Source organism: Lolium perenne, chromosome 3, assembly GCF_019359855.2.
Source record: "Lolium perenne isolate Kyuss_39 chromosome 3, Kyuss_2.0, whole genome shotgun sequence".
Taxonomy (NCBI): Eukaryota; Viridiplantae; Streptophyta; class Magnoliopsida; order Poales; family Poaceae; genus Lolium; species Lolium perenne.
In genome coordinates, this window is record NC_067246.2 from 67433747 (window position 1) to 67440318 (window position 6572).

The window sequence follows — 6572 nt, forward strand, 5'->3', positions numbered from 1 at the left end:
GCAGTCCTGGTGAGCAGCCAAGTCCACACCTACCTGAGAGGGACCCCAGCGTGAGTCCACCATCTCGAGATCCTCCGCGTAAGACAGCGTCCGTTAAGCGGAACGGTACGCCGCCTAGGAAGAAAGCTAGAAAGGAGAAACAACTGCCGCCTCCTGAGAAGTTACCTTGGGAAAAAACTCCAGAGGAAAACGCGGAGGCCGTTAAGGCCGAGGTGAAGAAATTTTTTGCACCGAAAGTGCCAGAGATACCTTTCGAGAAGACACTAGATCGGGAGAAAGTTGTGCGTACCGTTGACAATCTATATGACCCTGTACCATCGCCGCCATCTGACTATGCGCGTTCTATTGAAAGGTCGTATGACAAGATGATCGAGGCGACAAAACCCGTTAAATCGGGTATCAGGGAGATAAAAGGGATACACAGTGTCTACCAGCTCGGACAACAACCCGTTCAATCGGTCGCCCCTCTCAAGGTGTTTGACGGGAAGACCGTTCAAAGTTCTCGACAAGACGCAACTGATTACGCCTTAGCTGAACGAGCATATCAGTTTGTTCAAGGGAAAGATTTGGTCGAGAATCTCAGGAAGGTACCAACATGTATGCGTAACTTGCATTCGTGGTACCTTAAGGCCTCAAAGGAAGGGATCGAGACTATCATGGTGCGAGTTAGGGAAGAGCACTACTTCCAGGAGTACTGTGTGAACGTTGACTTCGCCGAACTCTTTCAGTTATACAATCTCCGGGCCCTCGACAAATCAATCATCAGTTGCTATTGTCTGTAAGTGATTTATTTATTTAATTTGAGAAGTCGTTCATTGTCTGCAGATTATAATCTTTTGTGCGCTATATTATGCAGATCGAAGATGCTCGAATGCAAAAGGGACGATATCACAGACATTGGGTTCATTGACCCGAACACAATGCATGTCAAAACCATAGATGATCCCCTCTATAACAAGGATACACCGCAGACTTTGCTAAGGTTTTTGAAGCGACAACGTGACAAAAAGCTAATACTTTGGCCTTACAACTTCGAGTGAGTCTTACTGTCTTATAACACATTATATTTTGCTCACCGTATGTCAAAATTTTAACTAATGACTACATATTGAAACGTGCGTAGGTTTCACTTTATTCTTCTCGTCATCAATTTGGAAATTGGAGAAGTTGAAGTCTTGGACTCACTAACCAAAGAAAAGGATCTATACGTGTCTTGTTTTTTAATGCTCAGAAGGTAATTTGAATTCTTATCGGTTTGTTTCGTTAATTTCCTGCTTTGAACTAATTGATGACTCTTTTATGCATTTTCTTTTGTCGAGCAGCGTATGGCAAACTTTCATCAAGGAAGATACGTCCCGTGAATGGCCACCGAAGCTGCGATGGCGTGCGAAAGTAAGTAGTACTACCTAGGTCCACACACCTTTCAATTATCATACTTGACTATTGTTTGATTGAATTATATTCTTGTAAAGAAATGCCCGCAACAACCTCCGGGGACCGATCTCTGTGGATTCTTCGTTTGCGAGTTCATCCGCAGAATTGTCAACGAGAGAACGAATAATGAGAGAAATAAAGAGGTACAAAAACAATCTTCACAAATTTGTTTTGTTATCATAAGTTGTGCCGAGTTTCAGTAATAGTTGTTTCATGTATTCATTTGTATCTTATTCTTTTATAGTTGGCAAGAAAGCGGAACAAGCTCTCAATCGATGACCGCTTCATAGCAATAGGCGAGGAATTGGCGGGATTTTTCCTTCGGGACGTCATACCACCACTCGCAGAGCACCACAATGAATGAAGATGTACATGTTACATATATCGTTGACTCGAAGAGTACCACTATGCTACATGTAATAGACATATATAGAGTACGCCTCGGAGAGCACCACTATGCATGAAGATCGATCTTCATGCATAGTGCTACTTAATTTGCGATCTCATGCAATAACATGTGTGTTATATTATATGCACCAACTTGCTATGCATCATCTTGATCTTCATGTACTACCTAAACCCAAACGCGTTTCTGGTGCATCGACGCGATATGAATCAAACCGATATCCCTAAACCTCTCCAAAACCCTAAAAAGCCAATTCTCTGCCGCGGCAGAGATTTGGGAAAATTCCCTGCCGCGGGGGGAACCTTTGGTACCGGTTCGTATTACCAACCGGTACCAAAGATCCTCAGCCCTGAGCTCTCCTGGTGGCCCACGTGGAGGCCCGTTTTATACCGGTTCGTAAGCAACCGGTACGAAAGGGGGGGGGGCTTTAGTGCCGAATAATTTGTACCGGTTGCAAAACCGGTACGAATGGCCCTCTGGAACCGGTATAGATGACCGTTTTTCTACTAGTGTTGGTACACGTGGGGTGTCGAGGACACGTCGTTGGTATTTGACATACATGCGGTGTGCCAGAGACACGCCACAAGTACCACCTGTGCTACTGGCGTGTGGATAAGGGCGACACGTCACTAACGGTTTTTGGAAATAAAAACATGCTATTATTGAATTGCGAACAATATTATGTAACACACCAGGCATCAATAACATACAATATGAAGATAACATCATCCAGAAGTTGCAGTACTGAATCTACTAGACATCACATAGTCATATTACGGATGTTTCCACTAGATTGACGTAGTCATATTATCTGGACATAGAAGATAACACATGTATCTCTACATAGTCACAAATGGTATTAGAAACCTGAAAAAGACACGTACCTTGACCATTGGGAGGGAGATCTTCAGAGTAAGAAGATCATGAGTTCTTCGGGTGATTGTATTGGAAATAAGTTGTGCGGAACTCATTGTACAGATACAAGATGAACTTACTTCCGGGGTCCATCTCATATCGGTATACAAGTCGTTCCCAAGCAGGACAACTGAAACAGGGTTGTTTGGTTTGCCTCATTGGTGACTTGAACCCTAAACTTCTTGGTGGGCACCGACCACTGAAGCAGCAACGCCTCAAAGGATCATAGTGCTATAATGTCTTAATTTGTTCACATGGTTCAAGAAGGCACGCCTTGAGCTGCCAGGGATGCACGGAGAAAAAACTTAAGAAAACATATATTGTAAAACAAATATTTTTATGCACAACAACATACATATATTAAGAACTCGAGCACAACATGTTTTTTTTTGCATAACTATGTACATACCGTCCGGGTCTCGAATTCTTCGCGAAGCTCAATGATAATCTTGTGGTCAGTGGACATGGTGGGACCACAATCAGCACACCAATTCGTTGTTATTGCATGATCTATATAGACCATTTACAAATTAAACAACAACAAGAATCCATTTCTAAATAATTTCTACTACTCCGTTCATTCCAAATTAATTTCCACTAGTAAATTTCTATTCAATTTCTACACTACAAGATTACATTATTTTACAACTTTCTATACAACATAGAAATTTCTATACAACTATAATAAGTTTCTAGACAATTTCTACACTATTATAATACACTACTATGCTACATCATTTTACAACTATCTATACAACTAATAAATTTCTATACAAATTTCCGTACGATTATAATAATTTTCTATACAATTTCAGTTTCTATACTGCTAGTAAATTTTGGGTGACACAACGCGATACCGTGGTGGCTTCGCGAGGGCGGCGAATCGACAAGGCTGCAGCGGCTTCATGAGGGCTGCAGATCGATAGGTAGTGGAGGCTGTGATGGGGACGAAGAGGGGCGGCACGAGAGGGACGAGTGGCGGGAGGCGGAGAGTAGGGAAGGAGATCGAGAGGAGAGGGAGAGCGGCATGGCCGAGGGGCGGGGTGTGGTGTGGCCCATTTTGCCACGCCAGTAGCGGCCTGGCCACCAGGGACACTCTTTGTTTTTTAAGTTTTTTCTTTAGATTTTCTTTTTAAATAAACAAAAAAAGCTCCATAATTCTTTCGAAAAACTTGGTGGTGTGGCAATAAAAATACGTCACTGATAATAAAAAATTAGTGGCGTGTAAACAAAATGCCACGCCACTACCATTTCAACCGGATGGCTTGTGGGGCGCACATGCAGGTGCTGTGGCACTTATTTTTCACACCACTTGTATGACAAAACCACTGGCACACAAAAAGGCTCTACGCCACGAATACTATCGGTGGTGTGGAGAAAATTGCCATGCCCCAGACCTGATGACTCCTATAAGTAGTATTCTACAAGTAGGAGCAAGGCAGGTGTTGGTTGCGATACCTCACTGTCATTCACGTGGACCTTGTCGAAGACTTCCTTAGACGGTAGGATCAAGACGAGGTAGGCACTTTACTTAATGAAGTCACACAACAACAGAGTACATGTTAAAGAAAAAGCAAGCGCCCGAACGTCTCGGTTACAACAAAGGATAGCGACACATGCAAGTACATAAACATTTTGTATAGGCCATCAGCAGGTTGTGATGGGAAGATCCCCTCTACCGTGAACCTATTTCTAAGGTTCCACAGGAACTAAAAAAGGCTCGCACATCAGATGTAGAACACATGCTTTGTTTGTCACACGCAGCTGCGGAACAATCTAAAGACATCGACGAAGCATGGGGGGTTACAGTTCCCAAACTACGCCTGGCATAAATTTTTCCAAAGAGCATGAGAACAAAATGTGATTTGTGTCTTCACACTCTTGGCATGGAGCACACCTGCTATGAAAGGACCATGCCTTTAACGAATGTTGTCATTGGAAGGAGGGCTCTTACTAACCAATTGCCATAGGAACACCCATGTTTTCAGCGGTAGAGATCTCTTAGACTTCTCATAGTGAGAGTAACATAGCTAGGAATATCACACATCCCAAGATGTTTGGGTGACATGGCATAACAATAATCTAGAAGATTCCAACTAATATTACATTAACAACACTTGAGAATATTCTAGAAGGTTCATGAGCGCTCAAATTGCCTAAATATTTTGCAGCTGGAGTTCTTGGAAATACATTCGAGAAGATTTAATGGATAACCATGGTGAAGGTACTCATATGGATAGGGAAAACTGTAGCAAGATATTTTAGGTGTAGTAAGAAATAATTGAAGTATGAATAGTATTGCAGAATGTTATAGAGTAGAGTGTTGCCATCCCTTCCCATGTATCAACAACAACAACCAAGCCTTTCAGTCCCAAACAAGTTGGGGTAGGCTAGAGTTGAAACCCATAAGATCTCGAAACCAAGTCATGGTTTCGGAACGTGGATAGCTAACTTCCACGCACCCCTATCCATGGCTAAATCTTTGTCGATATTCCAAACCTTCAGGTCTCTCTTAACGGACTCCTCCCATGTCAAGTTTGGTCTACCACGACCCCTCTTAACATTCTTAGCACGCTTTAGCCGTCCGCTATGCACTGGCGCTTCCGGAGGCCTCCGTTGGATATGTCCAAACCATCTGAGATGATGTTGGACCAGCTTCTCTTCAATCGGCGCTACCCCAACTCTCTCCCATATATCGTCATTCCGTACCCGATCCTTTCTTGTGTGGCCACATATCCATCTCAACATGCGCATCTCTGCTACACTTAACTGTTGAATATGTCGTCTCTTCGTTGGCCAACACTCCGCGCCATACAACATCGCAGGTCGGATAGCTGTCCTATAAAACCATATATGTAAGAATAAAATAGGAATGATCATGAGAGTGCAATATTATAGTGATAGGGCTATCACAAAAATAAGTGTCTCTTGTATCAAATTTATTGCTGTACATAAATGTTGAATGTGATGCTTATTGTCGTGTTCATGTTGAGTATCAAAGGCTCTAAGCACACTCACCCCTCACTAGTAGGAAAAGTCTCATCAGTGGCGCACCAAAAATGGATTCTGTGGCACATGGGAGGTGCGCCACAGAAACTTCGCCACAAAAATAAGGTTTCTGTGGCGCACCTGCCCATGCGCCACAGAATTAAGGTTTCTGTGGCGCACTTGTGCTTAGGTGCGCCACAGAAACGCGTGCGCCACAGAATTGGTTTTCAGTGCGCCACAGAATTTGCTTGTATTATACACGATTTTGTGCTGCCTGCTATACACATGCAGTTTATAGACAGCAGTTTATAGACATCAATATACAGGTTATATACAGCAACATTCAGATATAATATAAATATCATGTACATTGCACAGATATAACATAGACATCATCATCACATTACTTAGAGCCCGATCGAGATACATATATAGTGGCAAGTGTCAAATGTTTTGCATACAATTCTTAATTCATACAAAATTCACTATTTCGAGATACAAAGTAGTCTTCATCCGGTTCCTCCTTTGCTCCCTCATCTCTACCCACCAGGCTCGCTTGCATTGGGGTCTTCATCCAGTTCCTACTATGATGAAAATGGAAGAAAGTGAGACCAACAAGACCGATGCACAAGAGAAATGGAATAAATGCCTCGTACATTGTTGGTCAACACAAATATTAACATTCAGGGATGGTGTAAGTGAGGCCAGGTAGGATGCACAAGAGATTGATATTTGTGCTATCTTACCAGGCTAACTTACGCCACCCCCGAGTGTACGGTGACCAAACATTTTAATCATCGGCATTTTGAAAATCTCAAAGCAAATGGAA

At 42.7% G+C, this 6572-nt stretch overlaps 1 long non-coding RNA gene across 1 annotated transcript; it reads left to right on the forward strand.

The window, feature by feature from the left end:
* Window positions 1-798: 798 nt before the first annotated feature.
* Window positions 799-1731, forward strand: LOC127338225 (uncharacterized). The gene is made up of 4 exons (XR_007874248.2): window positions 799-1036; window positions 1124-1234; window positions 1323-1392; window positions 1473-1731. It is a non-coding gene; the product is annotated as an uncharacterized lncRNA (long non-coding RNA).
* The last annotated feature ends 4841 nt before the right edge of the window (window positions 1732-6572 follow it).